Source organism: Leucoraja erinacea, chromosome 11 (genome assembly GCF_028641065.1).
Source record: "Leucoraja erinacea ecotype New England chromosome 11, Leri_hhj_1, whole genome shotgun sequence".
Classification (NCBI taxonomy): Eukaryota; Metazoa; Chordata; class Chondrichthyes; order Rajiformes; family Rajidae; genus Leucoraja; species Leucoraja erinaceus.
The window spans coordinates 28,946,420-28,956,869 of NC_073387.1; the positions used below are offsets into that span (position 1 = coordinate 28,946,420).

Here is a 10,450-nt window from a genome sequence, read left to right on the forward strand (position 1 = left end):
CCCAGAAAATGGTTGGAATGTGGGATGCATAGTTTGAATGAATAGAGGAGGCAGATACTCTTACAACATTTAAGTAACATCCAGATGAACACCAAAGCATCTTGTGGTTTGCATGGGCATGATGGGCAGAAGGACATTTCTATGCTGTATGATCCAAGAGTTAATGACATATTCCACTATAGCATAGTGAAAGTAATTCAATTATATTACGTTTTCTATATCTTGTAAATTGCATTGGGATAAAAAATCAATCATTGAAATGCAGTCACACAGTTTACTACTGACTTTGAATCCACATGCCTGCGCTTGTTGCAACCCAGATTCCAACTATCTTCTGAGTGAAAGGAGCTTCCTCAAATCCCCTCTATATCTTTTACAACTCTTCTTAAACTGTGTCTTCAAATTTTAGATACCCTGGTTATGGACATTAGGTGCAGAAGTAGGCTTTTCGGCCCTTTGAGCCAGCACCGCCATTCAATGTGATCATGGCTGATCATCCACAATCAGTACCCCGTTCCTGCCTTCTCCCCATATCCCCTGACTCCACTATCTTTCAGAGCCCTATCTAGCTCTCTCTAGAAAGCATCCAGAGAACCTGAGGCAGAGAATTCCACAGACTCACCACTCTCTGTGAGAAAAAGTGTTTCCTCGTCTCTGTTCTAAATGGCTTACTCCTATTCTTAAACTGTGGCTCCTGGTTCTGGACTCCCCCAACATCGGGAACATGTTTCCTGCCTCTAGCGTGTCCAAGTCCTTAACAATCTTACATGTTTCAATGATATCCCTCTCATCCTTCTAAACTCCAGAATGTGCAAGCCCAGCTGCTCCATTCTCTCAGCATATTACAGTCCCGTCATCCCGGGAATTAACCTTGTAAACCTACGCTGCATTCCCTCAATAGCAAGAATGTCCTTCCTCAATTTAGGGGACCAAAACTGCACACAATACTCCAGGTGTGGTCTCACTAGGGCTCTGTACAACTGCAGAAGGACCTTTTTGCTCCTATATTCCATTCCTCTTGTTATAAAGGCCAAAAGAACTGTGGCATTCCGTGCCTCAGAGACTGGTGGTGGAAGTAGATATGATTGAGATATTTAAGAGGGTTTTAGATAGCCATGTGGGTACACAGGGAATTAACATCTGCAGGCAGAAGGAAATAGTTGAATTTAGCAATATGTTTGACGTTGACATTGTGGTTGGAACGGTCTGTTCTCTCATGTACTGTCCTATGTTCTATCGTTTATGTATATTGATTGCACATGGTATCTTCTCCTACATGATATACTGGTTGCATGTGGTACATTCAGTGCATATGATCATTTGATTGCACATGATGTATTAATTACAAATGGTGTATTGATTGTACATGATTTTGTCATTGCACATGGGGCATTGATTGCACACAGTTCATTAAGTGCACACAGGATATTGACTGCACACAGTTTACTAATTGCACATGGTACAACGATTACACATGGTATATTGTGGAAACCAGCTCATTTTGAATGTATTGTTCTTACAAATTCCAAAGAATAAATACAAACTGAACTTGTTGAATTGTTTTTGTGAAACTCTGCTTACTGAATACCACTTGCTTTTGACAGTTCTTTTCCTATTCACTCTGCAGATTTGGGAATTAACAAAAGTACCAGAACAATTGAGTCATACCGAAATCAGCAATAAGTGAAAGCTCCTACTTATGAAAACAAATTATCCTTATTTCTGCAGGATGATTCTGTGTTCTCTTCCATATTCCTGTATTCCTTTCTGACTCCTCGCACAATTTTACTTTCTTCAAGGAGTGAGAAGATGAGATGGGTGAGCGCAGAAAATGGATCGAGCAAAATTCCAATGGTGCTTTAAAATTCTTCATCAGGTTATGGACTTTGATTATGAGCAGCAAATGTCCTTCAAGTTAAGTGACAATTCAGAAAGCATTTAAGAGTCAACCATGTTCTAATAATCTGCAATTTTATTCGGCACCAGATGAAGATGGCAGTTGTGATTCCTTCAAAAACATTAGTGCGCTAAATGGATTTTTATAGCTATCCGGAAACTTCATATCAAACATAAACAATTTTTTTTTTAAAACATCGGTTTATTTAATTAATTGAACTTAATTATGCCCGCTGCTATGATGGGGGAATTTGAAGTTCCAGTAATGGATCTTTAGTTCAGGTCTCTGGATTACCAATCCAATAATTTAACCATGATGCAACCAGAAGGGGTTCCAGATGGATAGTTGACAATATATCAGGATAGGTATACTGAACATGCATAGGATAAATATGCCAAAGCAGTTCATTAACTACTGATGAGAATTGCAGCCACGACAGTGTTGTTGATGCAGGCTAAATTCTGATTCCTCCCAATCCCTCATTATAATATACGTACTGCAAAGGACCTTTCCTCTCAATAGCAAAATATTCTCAAAGTTTAAGAGGCATTGTTGTTTGCTTTATCACTTTCTCACAGCAACTGCCACAGTACTCCGTGAATGTACATACCAAAGCTAATACAAATAACCACATGATTCTTTGCAATATCATGCCACATGGAGCTGAGATTTCTCCCTCAATGGGAGAATAATATTTATTTGCAATGAGCAACAAATTTACATGTTCAAATTAGTATTCAACAACACACTCTGTTTATTTTTTATATTTTGCACTTAGCTGCCCACTCATAAAATCAAAGGATAAGGGGGTTTAAAAGAATGTGCAGGATTATGTTTCTGAGCAGCATGTCATTAATTTCGAAGAACTGGCATTTTCATATGTTTAACTAAAGTAACAGCGTCTCTCCCTGTCAACTGAAGCAATGCTCTATTTTCAGAAAAGAATGCAGAATTTCTGAGAATGTGGTTATGTTAGCAGGTCATTAATTTTAGGGAAAGCCAAACATCTCCATCATTTTGTCTCATGGAGTTATTCCATTGCCTAATTAATGAATATCTGGGACAAAGATATTCAATTTTATATCTGCTTTCCAGCTCAAATATATCATTCAGATTGGTAGAAGCAATTAATTTCAATAACATATACTGATGCAAGATACAATGTAAGACGAAGGGCACAGTACATTTGTCATGGGATCCTATCAATTGATGGAACTGTTGAGATTGCAAATAGTATTATCCTCAATATGCAAAATATTAATGAATGTGAAAGCTAGTTTGACTCGTGCAAATTCAATTGTGACTGCCAATTATTCTGTACAGCGCCATAACTCCAGTTTATCAAGATTAACAAGTCTCCACTGCATCACGCAAGAGTGTACTAAATCATGTTAACCCAATAGCTTTTAATCGTGTCATTATTGTGTTAAAACTACCAGAAATATAAAAGCTTCAAACATTCATAAATAATCATTATTGTTGCCATATTGTTTTGAGTTGAAACTCCGTGCGAGTAGCAACTACTAACAAAGCAATTATTAAACGTTCACAGATTGCTGTTGAATACTCAGTTGTGTATGGAAATTCATTGACCATTGTTTCCAAACTACGATCATAAAATTGTTTTTATTGTCATATATGAATTAGCCTCATGTGAGGCTTTCCCAAAAAAAATATTTTCTCACAGTTCATAATTTAAAAACTTTTAATTTAACTTCCACAAATGTTTGGTTTACTTTACAGGAATGACTGTGTGCTATTAATCATAATTTATGTCCGAGATGTGCACTGTTGCCAGACAGTTTATTGATACTCATCCCAGACAAGATGGCTCCCACTGAACAAACATTGTTATGGTGTTCTTGTGGTTTCAGATAAATGGATTATTTGAGACAACGCTGGTTTACAAAGCTGAAATAAGAATTTTTTAACAATTGCTTCAGTGTCATCATAAATTGATACAGGTATTTATGTGTCTTGGCTCAATGAACTCTCATCTGAGCAATTCATGTTTAGCTCAATCCTCTTTTACCATAAGGATGTTCTCCATTGTACTTGTGGCAGATATGTACATAGTTACATTGAATTGTACCATGAGGTTAAACATTAAAATCAGACAACAAGTGTCAGGTAAAATTAAACTTTAAAAATCTCAATTGATCCAATTTTAGGTTTAATGTGGACCGAGCTGGTAACAAATAGTCACTTTTTCGGGTTCCAGATGTGTTATTCATTTTAAATATTATAATCTGACTGATAATCCTAATTATTTTTTTTGCATATTTGTACTGGTAAATTTCCAAAGCCTCACAGCTCTTGGCAGCTAAAGGACATAGAAACATAGACATAGAACATAGGTGCAGGAGTAGGCCATTTGGCCTTTCGAGCCTGCATCGCCATTCAATATGATCATGGCTGATCATCCAACTCAGTATCCCGTACCTGTCTTCTCTCCATACCCCCTGATCCCCTTTAGCCACAAGGGCCACATCTAACTCCCTCTTAAATATAGCCAATGAACTGGCCTCAACTACCTTCTGTGGCAGAGAGTTCCAGAGATTCATCACTCTCTGTGTGAAAAATGTTTTTCTCATCTCGGTCCTAAAGGATTTCCCCTCTATCCTTAAGCTGTGACCTCTTGTCCTGGACTTCCCCAAAATCGGGAACAATCGACAGCAATGAAAGTTTGGGAATACTGTAAGTGCCAACACTGCAACTATGGTGCTTATTTTGTGGGCTGCAACTTAGAAAACCCTGTGCAAGTATTCTGCAACAGAATTACACAATTTATAAATATTTCTGTATGATCAATAGTAGATTAAGATAAAATCAATCCAATTCTGACCCAGAAGAAGAGGTGAATGTAATTCAAAATTTGTATTATTACAGTATATGGGGAACATAATCTATTTTATCTATTTCTAATAAATACCCTGGTTATTTTTTTTACTAGAACACTGTAAGAGCTCAAGATAGACACAAAAACCTGGATTATCTCAGCGGGTCAGACAGCATCTCTGGAGAAAAGAAATAGGTGACGTTTCAGTTCCTTCCTTCACATTTTGTCAGCCTCACTGCAACAGTTCCTTTACATACTGTATCAGCTCCGTTCAGTTTACTTTCATCTCTGCCAGAATGATTAATCCTATTTTTCTTTCCACAGATACTACTGACCTGCTGATTATTTCCAACATGGAGACATAAGAGACTGCAGATTCTGGAGTCTTAAGCAATAAACAAAGTGCTGAAGGAACTCAGCAAGTCAGGCATCATCTGTGAAATGATCAGATGACCTTTCAGGTCAGGACTCTACTTCAGACTGATGAATTATTTCTAACACTTTGTTATGATTTACGGGATCCATAGTACTTTTTATGTCAATACTATTTCATTATTTTGCTTGATTTATTATATACCTATGTGTATAGAATGAACAAAACTAATGAAGCAAAAAAAAACCCTTCAGAAACACAGAAGGTATTGAGACAGGCAAAAGATTTCTCAGATTTTTAAATAAGATTTGCAGCACTGGAATGGGAAGAACGTGCTAACCAATGACTTGGATGATTAACTGGCAGAATGGCTGTACTTACTTTGTTCATGTTGTAAATTAAATTAATTTAAATTAACAATGGTGAATAGAAGTCAAAACACCAGTTACTTCTATGGAAAACTTGGCATTTAATTAGAACTATATTTTGAAAAATATGCATATAATCTACCAGTTCGTGGAGGAATACAGTTGGGTTAATTGATTGCAGCCAATTGCTATTTTAACTAAATTATTAAAATATATAGCAGACCGATTAAATCAGATCTAAAGCCATTTTATGTTCAAATGCTGATATTGTGATCCCTTCAGACCATATTTGTGATCTAGCCTGGTTATTTTCTCAATCTTCACATTTAATGCTAGTCTAATTCTGTTTGGCCTGTTGGATTTCTTCATCTTGGCTCCAGTAAACCCTTATCAATTAATATAATTTGCTAACTGAACAAAAACAAGCATATAAATAGATGCATTGAAACTTGAGCTCCCTGTCTTTCAGGACAATATTTTAAAATAATTCTGAAAATTAGGCAGAAATGTTAAAAAATAATATACTATAGTTCTGTTTAGGACTTGCAAGGCTCTCAATGGAAGCTCTATACAGAACTTACAGCTCCAGCATTTAACAATGCTGAAAAGAGAGTCAGCACTGCCTGTAGTACCATTATACCATCCAGGCTTATCATCAAACTCGCAATGACGGTGTCAGCACTCATCTCTGCAACTGGATCCTCGACTTACTGACCAACAGTACCCAATCAATGAGGATATGGCACAAATCATCCTCCGCGATAATCCTCAACACTGGTGCTCCGCAAGGATACTACGTGCCCGGAGTAATTATTCAGGGTAGGCAGTCAGTCGGCTTTTAAAAATCTTTTTAAAATGCGCATATGCGCAGATTATTCTCCTCTCCGGTAGGCAATCAGTCGACTTTTATAAAGTAATTTGTCTTCAAAAACCTTATCCCTTAATAAAGTATTTAAAGACACATACTGTATTTTCCAGGCAATGAAGACACTATTTTCACCCCAAAATAAGGCACGAAAATTTACCTGTGTCTTGGAGGCAGAAGGTTAGGTTGTTAGCCAAGAAAGATAAACTTAGCTATCCCTCAGTACAGCAAAATCAAGAACAATGTTGCAAAACTGAGGGATAGCCAAGTGTATCCCTTGTTGCTGGCAGCTGATGGGAAACGGCTGTAAAGTGGGAAGTGGCTGTAAAAGGACAGCACCGCTAGGGTTGTGGGGGGGTGTTCCTTTCACCGCATGCGGTGAGTCTGGCCTGGGTCAGCACAGGCAGGAGCGTTGAGAAGGAGGGGGTTGAGGATCATGCCAGCTGCCGTGGTGCTCCAGGTGCGGATCCACCGCATTGTGGCTGGGGAGGGAAGCATCTGTAGGAAGCGCTTTCTGCCGGCCAGCCCGCCAGCCATCCGTGGTGTCCTTTGGCATAGGCGCAACCAGTGAAGGTGGTGGTTGGCAGGTAGCTACTGGACGGAAGGCTGGCTGCTCCGTCCCGGGCTCTCTCTCTCTCTCTACTAGTCCCAGGGCAGGCGACCTAGGAACTGCAGCCATTCGCAGGGCATGCAACCGACCTGAGTGTCACAGCCAGACCTGGGGCAAGCGAGCTAACCTGGGCGCTACAGCCAGTCCCGTGGCACAGCAGCTAGTCCAGGGGCACGCAGGCGACCTGGGCGCAACAGCCAGACCTGGGGCAAGCGAACCAACCTGCAGTTCACTTACCGCCACAACAGATCAACGGTGGATGCGATCTCGCTGGCCCTCCACTCCGCACTGGACCACTTGGATAACAAAAACTCATATGTCAGGCTGTTATTCATCAATTACAGCTCGGCATTCAACACAATCATCCCCTCCAAACTGGTTACCAAACTCGCAGAACTGGGTCTCTGCGCATCCCTCTGCAACTGGATCCTCGATTTCCTCATCCACAGACCACAGTCTGTTCGTATTGGTGGAAATGTGTCAGCCTCGATAACAATCAGCACGGGAGCACCTCAAGGCTGCGTGCTCAGCCCCCTGCTGTACTCACTCTATACCCATGACTGCGTAGCGAACCACAGTGCGAACTCCATCATCAAGTTCGCTGACGACACCACTGTTGTGGGACATATCACTGATGGGGATGAGTCCGAATATAGAAGGGAGATCGAGCAACTGTCCATATGGTGCCAGCGCAATAACCTGGCCCTCAACACCAGCAAAACCAGGGAACTGATTGTGGACTTTGGAAGGAGTAGGAGGGGGACCCACAGCCCCATTTATATCAACGGGTCGATGGTTGAAAGGGTCAAGAACTTCAAATTCCTGGGCGTGCACATCTCTGAAGATCTTTCCTGGTCTGAGAACACTAACGCAATTATCAAAAAGCTCATCAGCGCCTCTACTTCCTGAGAAGATTACGGAGAGTCGGTTTGTCAAGGAAGACTCTCTAACTTCTGGTGCACAGTAGAGAGCATGCTGACCGATTGCATCGTGGCTTGGTTCGGCAATTTGAGCGCCCTGGAGAGGAAAAGACTACAAAAAGTAGTAAACACTGCCCAGTCCATCATCGGCTCTGACCTTCCTTCCATCGAGGGGATTTATCGCAGTCGCTGCCTCAAAAAGGCTGGCAGTATCATCAAAGACCCACACCATCCTGGCCACACACTCAGCTCCCTGCTACCCTCAGGTAGAAGGTACAGGAGCCTGAAGACTGCAACAACCAGGTTCAGGAATAGCTACTTCCCCACAGCCATCAGGCTATTAAACCTGGCTCAGACAAAACTCTGATTATTAATAACCACTTTCTGCTATTTGCACTTTATCAGTTTATTTATTCATGTGTGTATATATTTATATCATGGTATATGGACACATTTATCTGTTTTGTAGTAAATGCCTACTATTTTCTGTGTGCTTAAGCAAAGCAAGAATTTCATTGTCCTATACAGGGACACATGACAATAAACTCACTTGAACTTGAACTTGAACTGCAGCCATTCGCGGGTCATGCAGCCAACATGGGAGTCACAGCCAGACCTGGGGCAAGTGAGCTGACCTGGGCGCTACAGCCAGACCTGGGGCAAGTAGCTGACCTGGGTGTCACAGCCAGACCTGGGGCAAGCGACCTGCGAACTGCAGCTAGTCCTGGGGACGCAAGGGATCTGTGAAATGAAGCCAGTCCCGGGATGTGAGGGATCTGGGAACTGCAGCCCAATCCCGGGGCACGCAGGCGATGTTGCAGACCCCTGGACTAAACCAAACCCTTGACCCTGTCCCGCCATCCTTTTTTCAAAATTTAGCAACTTAAATTGGGTGTGCGTCTTCATTGCCGGGAAATACGGCAGTCCACGGTGCCAAGGCAGAATTCCAGCTGCCTCGATAGACCACTGTCATTGAAGACTTGAAACAGCATCAACGCCATGTGAGTTGCACATACTTTCCGCGTGTTACATGTACTGCGGATGAAAGGCACGAGAGAATTATGCCTGCCTAAGAGATCGATTTCTTAGGTAGGCATAATTCTCCCGTGCCTTTACTATTTATATTTAATTATTACCATTTTATAATTTTAGTCACGGTAGGCACTGCCTACATTGCCTACCCTTATGGCATGTGCCTGGTTCTCAACCCTCTTCTTTACTTCTGGTCCACCCATGACTGCGCAGCCATGTACAAATCTAATTCAATTTTGAAATTTGCAGACACACCACCATTGTGAGCCGGATATCAAATAATGATGAGACGGAGTACAGGAGTACACATACCCCAGTTGGCATTAATGGTGCCGAATTAGTGATGGTCATAAAAACTTCAAATTCCTCAGAGTCAATCTCACCAACAACTTCTCCTGGACCACCCATATTGATGTAGCGACCAAGAAGGCACACCAGCGCCTCTACTTCCTTAGAAGACTTAGGAAGTTTTTCCATATCCCCTACAACTCTCACCAACTTCCACAGATGTTACCATAGAAAGCATTTTATCAGGATGCATTACAGCTTGGTTTGGAAACAGCTTCATCCAGGATCAGTCTTCTTTACCACTCTATCTACAGGTTACCACTTTCTCGGAGGTATGAACTTAGATCTCAAGATCCCTCTGAGGACATCTAAGGGTCTTTTGGCCATTTCCCGCCCACTAATCATATTGCCAAAGTCCAAGAAATTGCGGCAAATTGTGGATGCAGCTCAGGCCATCACACAAACCAACCTCCCTTCTATTGATTCCATTTATACCTCACACTGCCTCGGCGGTGATGTGTTCCTGGAAATCCCTAGGCCAATTTATTCGTTAATAAATCTGGAAGTAAGTATCGACTTAAGTGGCTTTAGGTATGTATGATTTGCGTGTAAAAATGTGGACAATTGAATCCAATTTCTCAGTGAGTTTCAGCCAGAATGTATGCAAACTGTTGAATATTGGCTGCAGCAAGGTTCATTCCACGCTCCTTGTTGCTGTTACTTCCCCATACCCTTTCGTGTGTGTTTCTCTGAAGTAGAACCAGATGAACTGTGCTTTTAAAGTGCTGCTGCAAACCAGCTGCCCTTTGATTCAAGATTTATGGTGTTGCTTGCAGAAAAGACAGATAAATTGGGCTTAGAACTTGTTTGTAAAACTCCTAAAAAGGAGCTGAAGATCAGATTAACGCAAAGTTCCCAAACAATGGGCTTTTACTAATACCAGTTCCCCTATTCCCATGCACTTTAAGGAATCAGAACTCACTTTGCATCCCTTGAACCCTCTGTGGTATCTGACAGTTCACAATCTCACACATAGCAACAATTTACTAATCTCAGGACCATTCCAGCTCTGCCATATCTTCAACTATTCTGGCCGTCAAAGAGTCATCTAAACTTAAACATTGGTGATTCTATCTACTATATACAACAGCAGGTAAAAGCACTCATTGACTGCTCTTCTGCATTATTATTCACTTCAGGGTTGACCCTACAGTAGCAGCCTCCAACTATGAGCACTTGTTGATGGCCCTGTAGTGAC

At 41.2% G+C, this 10,450-nt stretch overlaps 1 long non-coding RNA gene across 1 annotated transcript; it reads left to right on the top strand.

Annotated features, from left to right (window-relative positions):
• Nucleotides 1-288: 288 nt before the first annotated feature.
• LOC129701622 (uncharacterized) lies at nt 289-6,262 on the top strand. The gene is made up of 4 exons (XR_008724223.1): nt 289-1,818; nt 3,772-3,861; nt 4,851-4,931; nt 5,061-6,262. It is a non-coding gene; the product is annotated as an uncharacterized LOC129701622 (long non-coding RNA).
• Nucleotides 6,263-10,450: the final 4,188 nt, after the last annotated feature.